Source organism: Prionailurus viverrinus, chromosome A1 (genome assembly GCF_022837055.1).
Source record: "Prionailurus viverrinus isolate Anna chromosome A1, UM_Priviv_1.0, whole genome shotgun sequence".
NCBI classification, from domain to species: Eukaryota; Metazoa; Chordata; class Mammalia; order Carnivora; family Felidae; genus Prionailurus; species Prionailurus viverrinus.
This window is the reverse complement of record NC_062561.1, coordinates 129,328,564-129,339,784: the sequence shown is the minus strand read 5'-3', so window position 1 is coordinate 129,339,784 and position 11,221 is coordinate 129,328,564. Positions and strand designations below refer to the sequence as shown.

Below are 11,221 nucleotides of genomic sequence, written 5' to 3'. Positions count from 1 at the left end.
CTCCTTGGTATTTACCGAAAGGAGTTGATACTAATGTTCACACAAAACCTTGCACATGGATGTGTATAGAAGCTTTATTCATAATTGCTAAAACTTGGAAGTAACCAAGATGTCCTTCAATGAGTGAATGGGTAAATAAACTGTGGCATATCCAGATGGATTATTATTCTGTTCTAAAGAAAAAAAGAGCTATCAAGTCATGAAAAGACATGAGAGGAAATTTAAATACACCTTATTAAGTGAAAGAAGCCAACCTGAAAGGCTACCTACTGTATGATTCCAACTATATGGCATTCTGGAAAAGGCAAAATTATGGGGAATAGTAAAAAGATCAGTGGTTGTCAGTGGTTAAGGAGAAGGCAAGGATGAATAGGTGGAGCACAAAGATTTTTAGAGCAGTGAAACTACTCCGTATGATACTATATTGTGTATACATGTCCTTATACATTTGTACAAACCCATAGAATATACATACCAAAAGTAAACACAAATGTAAACTATGAACTTTAGGTACTAACATCTGTCAGTGTAAGCTCATCCACTGTAACAAATGTATCCCTCTTGAGGGGATATGGGAGAGGCTATGCATGAGTGGGGACAGGAGGTGGATGGGAAATTTCTACCTTCTGCTCAATTTTGCTCAATACTGCTGTGACATAAAAGTGCTCTAAAAAAATAAAATAAAATAAAATTTCAGTCAGGGGATGTCACTTCTTTACTAAAAAATGCTTCCCTTAACTCTTTGACCTCATTTATTACTAATGTCCTCACTTATCCCATTTCAACCACTCTGGCCTCCTTCCTATTCTGCGAACATGAATATCTCAGGCACCCTCATACCTCAGGGCCTTTAGCCTTGCTGTTCTACTGACTAGAATGCTGTTACCAAGGTAAACACACAGGCTGGTCACCTCACCTCCTTAAAATTTGGACTCAAATGCCTCCTTCCATTGAAGCCTTCCCTAACCGCTTTATCTTCAAATCCCCTCCTCTTTCCCTCTTAATTTTTCTTCATCACAGTTATCATAACATGAACACTACATATTTTATTTATCATCTACAGTCTCCAATTAGAATGAATGTACATTCTACAAGAAGAGAGGATATTTTTCCGTGTGTTATCCTGTGTGTTGAATCTTCAGGGCGTGGAATGTAGCAGTACTCAATAAACATCTGTTAAATGAAAGAATCTGTTTGACATTCTACATATTTGAAGTTTCATAAATATATACAGATATTTAGAGAAAGACTATCTAGAAAGATAGACTCAAAGGGAAATACAATTAAGCAACTGTCTCCAATTCACAAAGGAATTTTACAAATCTACTAAACTATATTTATTCATGTTTTTATTATGAAAGCAGAGTTTTTCTACAAAGAGGGAAAAATCTTCAGTTCCCTTGACTTCAACATTCTCAAGCTCAGCTTGAGCTTTCATGTGTTTTGCGTTCCTTTCAACGGTTACTATGTGGGTTCTCAACATTTTACATAAAACATTCAAAACCTCTTGTTCAATGCAAGATTAGGGTTAGTCATGGAAGGCAAACTTGCTACGTAAGGAAAATATGCTTCTGGCCCACTGAATGTTCTCCTTACCCAATATACCTGGTGGTCTGTATCCTTTGTCGATTCAATTCTTGAAACTTACAGCACAAACAGACCAGCTTGGCTCAGGACTGCAACCTGTCAGGCTATGTTTCAGGTTTCTAGAAGACAACTCAATTCCGGTTCATGGTTTTGCCTAACTTCTTCCCACTCCTCCTATTTTGCCTCCCAGCTACCAATGTCCCGATCCCAAAACTCAACAAAGGTTAAGAAGATCGTAACTAGACACAAGGCCAGACAAGTTAAAAAATAATTGAGCGCGCATACACACGCCCTGCATTCTCCTCATCTCACTCCCCAAGCCCACAGCGGCGGATAAGGAGAAACCAGTTTGCTAGACTTTGTTCTTTGCAGTGACTAATCAGGAAAAAAGTTAATTTAGATTATATATTTGCTCCCCACTGCTCTAAAAACCCCCTCAACTCCCCAATATTTGCAGCAATTTTTGCCAGTTTCTTACTAAGCAGGGATGGAGTTGACCCAAATTGGGCTTCTCGCCGTGGTGGCCTCCATTTTAAATAGGAGTTGACCCTCCCAATAGCTTTTTCAGGAGCGGGGATTCCTTCTTTTCTCCCTCTCTCCACTCCAGCCTGACCGGGACCAGGTTTCCTCTTCTCACATTTTTCTACAACTCATTCCTGAGTCATGCATGACGACAACTTTCACACTATTTATGTCACGCCTCGAGATGACCTCAAGGGATGGCATCGGTGCTCAAAAAGAAACATAACAGTCCAGAGGCCAGAACCCGTACTCCAAAGTGGCCCGCGGGGCTCCGAGGGTCTGGGCGCTGAGGCGGGCGGAGGCGGGGCGCTCGTTCCCGGATGGCGGCTGGCTCCTCCTTCCCGCCCCTCGCGGGTACCTGGCGGCTGCGGGCGGGGGCGGTGCTGCGTGGCGTCACGCGGCGGGGTGGGAGAGCGGGCAGGTGACATCCCGGCGGCCTCCTCCCCTTTTCCAGCTCTGTCGGCGGCCGGAGCAGCAGGGGCCGCTGTGAGGAGCTCTGCGCTCGCGCCGCCGCCCGCCGCCGCCCTCTGCTCCCGCGCGCGCCTTGCCGCTTCGGCTCCGCTCTCCGTGGGGTGAGTGCCGGACTCCCAGCCCCTGCGCTGGGACCAAACTTTTCCGGGGTGCGGAGAAGAGATGGGGGAAGGGAGAGAGACCCCGCCGGCAGGAGTCCGGAGCAGCCGGATGGAGGAACCTGGGCGCAGCGCGCGGCGGCGGGATCCGGGTGCGGGAAACCCGGGAGCGTGGCCAGGCCCTCCCCGGGCTGTGTGCAGGCGCTTCGGAAGTTCTCGAACCGCGGCCTGTGGGCGCAGAGAGAAGGCCCTTCCCGCGGGAGGGCGGGGCCGCCGCGCTCACCTGCGCGCTCCCTGGGAGCCCCCCGCCGCCCCGGCATCCCAGAGGGCCGGTGCTCCCGGGCCGCCCCAGGGCTCTGAGCCTCCCCGAGCGCTCCCTGCGGGCGGGGACCCTGGTGCTCCGGGCGGGAGGGCAAAGGTGCTCGCCCCTGGGACTGGAGGAACCTCCTCGACCTTGGCCACCGAGGTCACTTTCCCAGCTCCGGGCTCTGACCTCCCTAGCCGCAGCCCCCCCCCCCGCCCCCCCCATTACCGGAATTCCCGAGCCCCTTTCTTACTGGTTCCTTCCCGTCTGGGGCGCTTTTGTGTCCTTGAGGTCGGAATGAACTTGGGGGGGGGGGGTGCTGCTCTCGCAGCGGGGAGCTGCCTCTTTGGCTCTCTGAGCTGCACGGTGTCCCAGCGACTGCTGCTGGTTGAGGAGGGTGATGACTACTGAGCCATAGAACAGGTCGTGCTGGAGATGGAGATGGGAAAGCCTGTTGTTTCATCTTCCAGGGTATCGTTGGTTGGGAAATTGCCCGCCCCGCCTCCCCCCCATCAGCCAGCGCTGATTCAAAGTTACCAGATGCCGAGCGAGCGCTCCTTCGAGCTCCTGGGGAGCCGGGACAGGAAGGGTCCGGTCTTACACCTGTCCACCTCCCTGTGTGGTAGGAGAAACAAGTCCCACTCCCACTCAAGAATAGTTTTGGCGAGCCAAACCTTTCCCCTCTTGCTGAGCTATCCCCTCAGAAAGCATTTTCACTTAACCCTATGCTCACAGGTTACTTTTTGTTTCACAGCTCGATTTTTTTGTTTAACCGCCGTGGAAGAATCATCCATACTTTGTGATTGCCTTTGCCTTCTTACTGCTCACTTGCTTATTAATTCCCTTACTTTGTAATTCCTGCTCCTACTGCTGGCCAGAAATTGTTGTCCCCGAGGTCGCTGAGGACTAGAAAAAAATCTTTTCCCCTCAACGGCAGACATTTATCGAGTGTTTTTGTGCCAGGCACTGTTCTGAAAACTTTCATTAACTCTTAATCCTCACCACAATCCTGTGAGGTAAAATTATTATGTTATCTCACTTTATGGATGAGGGAATGTATACTTGGTATCTTGCTCAAGGACTCTCAAGTAGCAGGAGAGGATTCCAACTCCGGGGCTCAGGACCAGCACTGGGGCCCTTAACCACTGTGCCTACTGCTTCGCCTAGAATTCCTTTCTTCCTCCTTATTTCCTGAAGTCCTGAGCTCCTTGAAGCATCACTGATCAGGTTCTCAGTCTCACATTCCCTCTTGCATGACTTTGGACTAGTTTAGGTTCTTTTTTATTTTATTTATCATTATTATCATTATTTTTTTTAGAGATTTCACAGAACCTTGTTACTTCAGTTATCGCCTCTAGTTAGCTGCCTTAAGATTCTGTGCTTTCCATATCTTACTCAGTTTTAGAGTAGCATCTGTCAGTTTATATTGTAATATTCCTTGTGGACTTGCCCTGTTTTGCCTCAAAGCATTTCTAGTTAACATCATTTATGTCACGGGCCCCATATCCTAGTCACTCAGGTGCAAAATTCAGCAGTCCTGTCTCATATCACCTCTCTCCCAATCATGATGTATCTCTTCAACTTCTACAATGTCTCTTCCTTCTAGCTTTCATCGAACCTTACCCCCTCCCCAGCCCTTCTTCCCTAGTCTCCTCCTTCACGACCTCTGAACACTCATTCATCACTTATCATATGTCACTTTCTCCAGTTGGGTATCTTCTCTTATAAATGTTCCACATCCACAAAAAATATTGTAAGCAGCTTAGGACATTAAATATTCAGGCCTTACAATTAGTAGTTACTTGCTAAATGTTTGCCACATATGATGCAATGTGAATTACGGTAGCACACAGGTGGGCCAGGTTTTACAGGGTGTGAAGAAGCTTACATTGGTAGACATGGAGGAGCTGGCAAGCATCCTGGAGGGGGAGGAAACCTTCTGGTGACTTAGTTGCTGCAGCTAGGAGGAACCCAGTTATCCTGAGTAAGCACTACAGTTAGAAGTGTGGAAGTAGGACCATATCCGCAGAGAATGATGAATCCTATTCTTAGCAAAACAAGACAGGAACCAACCACAGTAAATTACAAAAAAAAAAAAAAAAAGTCATCTTTATTGTAAAATATAACACATACCTAAAAATGCATAAAACATAAGTGAGATTACCACAGTAGACATATTTAGCAGTAGAATGACTGTCTTATTCTGGTAGGAGATATGATGGTAGTGGGATGAGACTGCAGACATGCCTAATAGGAACCTGTTCCCAAAACTTCTGTATAAGGTAATGTGAGCCTGAACTATTCCCAAGAGGAACTGTTTGGAAAGAGTTGGCTGTGCCTACATAGGTTTGAGGTGAGAAGACAAAACCAAGAAGGTACCTAAATGGTAAGAAAAGGGAACCAATGAGAGTTTTGAGCCACTGAGCATAATTCTACCAAAATGGATATTTTGTGATTTTTGCCTTTGTTTCTCTCCATGTTTTCTATGCATGTTTTCCTACATCATAGTACATGTATATTTTTAGTATTCTTTGATTTTAATGTAATACCTAGTAAGCATTTTTCATCTTATCCGATTTCCCAAATTCCTATTGTTTGTGTCATATTCTAGCAACTGTAATGTGATTTCATAAATTAATCCTCTATTGTTGAACAGGTGCACTAAACAACACTTATAAATGTAAGTTGTAGCAATACTTACTTTGGCAGATATGTCACTTTATAAACTGGAGTTTGTTTGTTTATGTCAGACATTGGAATGTATGTAAAAGAAAACCCATGTCCTCAGATAATTTGTAGTTGAATGGAAGAAATAGGACTTTCCCAAGTATGTTAACTGGTTATTCTTCTTGGTGTCCTATGTGTGCAAACATCAGTTTTAGGATATGTTAGAATGTTGTTTACCAAACAAGTAACTTTGGAGACTCTGTATATGTATTAGTGTATTAAATTGAGAACTAACCTTGAATTTCAGTACAACACGTCATAGAGCATGCAAAGAAGCATGCCATGAATACATTTTGAGAGCGGACTGTATCTCACATGTGTTTCTGAGATACTCATCCAATTTGGACCACTCACAAGTTATGAAAAAGTTGAAAACTAATGCAAATTTGGCACTTTATAAGACTGGTCTTCTAAAAAAAAGTTGAGATTTCTAATTATTCCTAATTTACTTAAATATATTAAAAGCGCACATGTTATTACATTGGGAAGTAAAACTATCCATTTAGTTAATGATAGAAGTAGCCACACCATCATAAATGTTTCTAAACAGGCTATTATTCAGATGCACTAAGTTACTGTATAACGTATAACATAAGTCTGCCAGGTGAAAGGCAGATTTTCATCTCTCTTGAGAAGCAGCCTCACAGCCCTCAAACAACAGCTACCTACCTTCTTTGTCCTCTCTAATACAAGGTAATAGAGATAAATCTGGCCCAAAGTAGGGAGTTTCAGAAGTTGTGTGTTCAGTAAACATTTAAATGAGCGTCAGTTTTGTGTCAGGCAAGGTGATCAGCAGAATGCTAAAGCCAGGCCAGGTCTGTGTGAGATGCAGAGAGGCAAACAGTTCCAGTACAGTGTGAAAAACTGTGACAAACACAGAGTGTTGGAGAAGTCACATGGAGGAAGGCAGACAAAATCATGCTCCTGAGCTAAAAGAAGGAAGAGTGTTAGGGCAGCAGAGAAATGAGATGAAGGCAGGAAATCACATTCAGGCTGAGAGAATGCAGATGCTGTGCTGAAATTGGAAATACTATAAAACAGCTGCAGAGGAGTGTATGAGGTGAGGTGAGGTTGCTAAGAGCCTTGTTGGACCTGAAGGATTTGGAGTTTATCCTAAAATCAGTGGGGAGCCATTGAAAATGTTCAAGGAAGTGAGGGACCTGTTCACATTTGAATTTTAAAAGCATCCCTCTGGCTTTTGCAACTTCACCTTTCTGAAAGCTCTCCTCCTCCCCCTGTTGGAGGCTTTATCTCTCTTCTCTACCTGATTGCTATCTCGTAGCTCATTTCTCTTTGGAAAGGACAGCCACCAACATTGTTTCCGCTTGATATCTTGCTTATGTTCTGTTTGCATAACAATTTTGGAACAGAAAGTAAGCTTTCATCGGTGTCCTTGTGCTGCATGTTTATAAAATACCCAATCTTGCAGTTCAGTTTTAAATCTTTTATTGCCAGTTACGAGATGAAACGTTTTGGCATCTTTTAGGTATCAGTAATAGTTGCAGCAAAGCACTTTTCATGCATTTGCTCATGAATCCTCTGAAGCTGGCAAGATCTGCACCATAATTCTCATAGTATACATGAGTGCAGGAGAGTAAAGAAAGGTACTCAGTATACACTGTTGGAAGTATGCAGCCAGGATTTGAACCCAAGTAAAATTACAATGTTTAGCTTCTTCCCACTTTGCATATTGACTCTGTGGATTGCTATTTTAGAGGGTACATGAGACAGTAGAGTTCTGATATCATATGGTACTTTGGTGAGGGCATAAGTGCAATCACAAAGAAAAACCTGATTTAGACTTTCTGGGTCAGTGGTAGAAGAGAAAACTAGAGAAAGAGGGTTGACTAGTAGCTGCTCATTTAAATACAGCCTGTCCTCCTTCCTGTCCCAGCTTTCTGGGTTTTGTCTTAATAACACCTTTGTGATTTTTTTGTTTATTATAATCAAATGACAGAACAGGGACAGTGAAGGCTGCTCATATTTATTATTATATTATTATTATTTTATTTTTAGAGAGAGTGTGTACATAAGCAGGGAAGAGGGGCAGAGAAAGAGAGAGAATCTTAAGCAGGCTCCATGCTCAGCATTGAGGCTGATGTGGGGCTTGATCCCATGACACTGGGATCATGACCTGAGCCAAAAGCAAGAGTCAGACATTCAACCGACTGAACCACCCAGGAGCCCCTAAAGGGTGCTCATATTTAAGGATGACTTAACCCTAGGTCTGTCCAAGGGCTTCTCTGCCCAATCCCCTTCTTGCTTGTCTTTTTCTTGCCTTCTCTCGGCAGGTGGTGCTGTGTTGGATTCTGTGGGTTAAAAAGATTTGTATCTCAGAAACAAATAAACTAATGCTGATCTCACATTTTAATCCCTCTGATGTTTTTCATTCAGTTATCTAGAAGGCACATGCTTATACCTTCAGTCTCTGAAATTCTAACAGGTGTGTTTTTAACTTGAAGCAAGGTGGGAAGCAGAAGTAACATTCCTAGTAAACCAGAGTCCAGATACTGATTATTCAGTAGGGTGAGTTCCTGAGTAAATGTAGAGTGGAAGTTGAAAAATAAAGCTGCAGGAACTACTAATCATTGTTTAAAGGGAGGGAAAAAAATGTCTAGTAGATATATTTAACATTAAGTATAGTTAATATTTCTTTAAAAATACTAGGTTGAACGTAGGCACTTGCCATTGCTCTAGGTAAAAGAGTTAGATATTGGCAATTGCATATAGTTTATCCTAATACAAAGACAATCCTCTTAACATCTAACCATTTGAGCCAATCGGCCAAGCCTACACTCTTCATTTTCCCAGAAAGTAGGTTGATTGCAGCGTGTTCATTTCTACAACTGCTGGGTTACTGGCTCAACAGTATTTATCATAAGCCTGTTGGTGGCAGTTATACGTGTTATTATGATTAGATCATTTAAATATCAATAATAGTCGTGTAAATCTATGAAACATGAGTGCAAAAGAAGAGTATTGGTTTCTGTGAAAGGAATGTTGAATTGTTTAAAAAAAAATTTTTTTTAATGTTTATTTTAGAGAGAGAGACAGAGTGTGAGCAGAGGGAGGGGCAGAGAGAGGGAGACACAGAATCTGAAGCGGGTTCCAGGCTCGGAGGTGTCAGCACAGAGCCTGATGTGGAGCTTGAACTCACGAATTGTGAGATCATGACTTGAGCCGAAGTTGGAGGCTTAATGGACTGAGCCACCCAGGTGCCCGGGAATGTTGAATTCTTTAGAAAGAGTCCATAAAAGTGAGAGACTAAAAAAGTGGGCAGAAAAACTATTAAAAAATTGGAGAGAAAATTATGAAAATTTGGAAGAAAATATCCTGACCTTGCTTTACAAGTTTGTTTTGCTGTTTTGTCTTTGTTTTTTAGTTCTCAATCTACTTAGGAAATTAAAACTAGAAATTGTAGAAAATAAATTCTGAGTGTAGTTAATATAATAAAAATATTGGGGAGGAATTCTTCAAGGAAAATCTTGGAATTATTTGGGAAATTGGGGAATTAATGCATATTTTTATGTGTTAAGGTAAAGTAAATATGGTGTGTATATAATTTTTTGATTCTTGAAACAACTTTTTTTTATTAACTAACCAGAACCAGTCAAAACTGCTGATGCTGTTAGTCTAACTGTAATAGTTTATGCTGTAGGATGGTGAGTAGTCAGAAGTTTTGCCTCTGTAGAGGTTCTTTGGGCCTACTACATTACCAAAGTAAAACTTTGCCATTGGGAATGTAAAAAGCAGGGCACATATAGATTTTTTTCTTTGCTTACCATATTATGCTAATGGCATATAACTCATACTATTTTGAGTTAGGCTTTTAGCAGCCCTATAGCATTTAAGTTTGTATGAGTAATGTGAACCAATATATAGAACCTAGAGCTGATTTCCACCTCCCTTAAGTGACTGCCATAAAAATTGAAAGCAAAAACTGGACAAAAAGAAAAAAAACATAGTATAGGATTAGCTAGTTTGTTAAATTTAATAAATTTCGTAGTGCTGCTGATCTGAAAGTTGGATTAGGTGAGGTGTAACTTATTCTAGATTCAAATACCAGTTATGGCAGTATAGTAATTATTTTCTTCTGAAGTATTACAAGTTAGTGAAAAAAGACCAAACTTAAATGCAAAAAAATAAAAGTATGGCATTTATTGACTATTTGGTATATGCCAGGCATTGTAAAACATTTTCTGTATGCCTTATCTCATGTAATCTGGACAGCAGCCCTACCAGGAAGGTCATTTTGTTCTCATTTTCTAGACAAGGAGACTCATGCCATATCAGAGTTATGCAATGTGTCCAGAGTCATGTGGTTAGTAACAGAACTGGGAATCCAATCCAGTTTAGTCTGAACTCTAGCACTCATATGCCTCTGCTCTTACCACTTAATAAGGTAGTACTTTTCATCTGAATTTCTAATATAGGGGTTTTGTTGTTTTGTGGTTTTGGTAAGCCCTTTATTGGAGGGGTGATTCTAGACATGATCAACAGAGAGAGGGGGAGGAGGTAGCTAGGATAGAATGTGTTGGTCAAGATGCTGCTCCTGCCACTGTGGGCAGCTGGGCTTCCCTCAGGGCAGGATACACCTCAGAGTTGTCTTGGCACCTATGGGGAGGAGGTGGAACCTTTATTGGCACATGAGCATGGAGATAATTTCTTAATGACATGTTGAAGTGTTTTAACCTGGAAAGGACCTTAGAGATCATTTAGGCTTCCTCTTTGATAGATGAGGAAACTGGGGCCCATTGAAGCCAAGTTGTTTCGCCAAGGCCACTAGCTGATTTATCATCCTGGAAGTGGAAACACCTTCTCCTGATCAGAGTCCAGGTGCTTTTATAGCTTAGTAATTATTTTTCTTTGTTAGCCCTAACTCTGATTGGCAATTGCATATAGTTTATCCTAATACAAAGACAATCCTCATGACATCTAACCTTTTGAGCCAATCAGCTGAGTCTACACTCTTTATTTCCCCAGAAAGCAGGCTGCCTTTACTACTGAATTTTGAAGTTCTTAAATTGCCCCACCCCATCTTTGTCTGCAAGTAACAACACTGATTATTCCCTACACTTTACTGTAGAATATGAACAGGGCCAGTATTATGTTTCCCCTGTGTTACATGAGGGAAACCTGAAACTCAAACAATATAATGTTGTCCTCAGGCCTGTGTGTGTTAAAACCTGACCCTGAACTATGACTGAAAATGTAAAAGAAGAAAAATACATTATCTTAGCAAAGATGACTAAACCTTCCTGGCCAAGCCCTGTTGTCTTATCTAACAATCCCTTCCTGTCCTCATTCTCTTTCCTTAGCCCAAGTCCACGCCCTTTAGGTGGCTGCCTGACAGTCTCAGGGAAGTAGGCATCTGTGGGGCTGGGTAGGGGTGGAATGAGTTGTGCCCATTGCTTTGCTGGGCACCCCCTGAAAAATCTGCCGAGTCCCAACCTTTGGCCTTTCATCAGCAGACAGAGGAAGGGCTGTTGTTAGTCATCTTCTTATTAACAGG

At 42.6% G+C, this 11,221-nt stretch overlaps 1 protein-coding gene across 2 annotated transcripts in view; it reads left to right on the top strand.

Moving 5' to 3' along the window:
• Nucleotides 1–2,572: 2,572 nt before the first annotated feature.
• The window catches only part of ELOVL7 (ELOVL fatty acid elongase 7), a 75,039-nt gene continuing 66,390 nt past the window's right edge, over nucleotides 2,573–11,221 (top strand). For both annotated transcript variants that reach the window (XM_047876972.1, XM_047876963.1), the window contains exon 1: nucleotides 2,573–2,681. The gene's annotated coding sequence lies outside the window, so the exon portion shown is untranslated. The remainder of the gene's footprint in view (nucleotides 2,682–11,221) is intronic.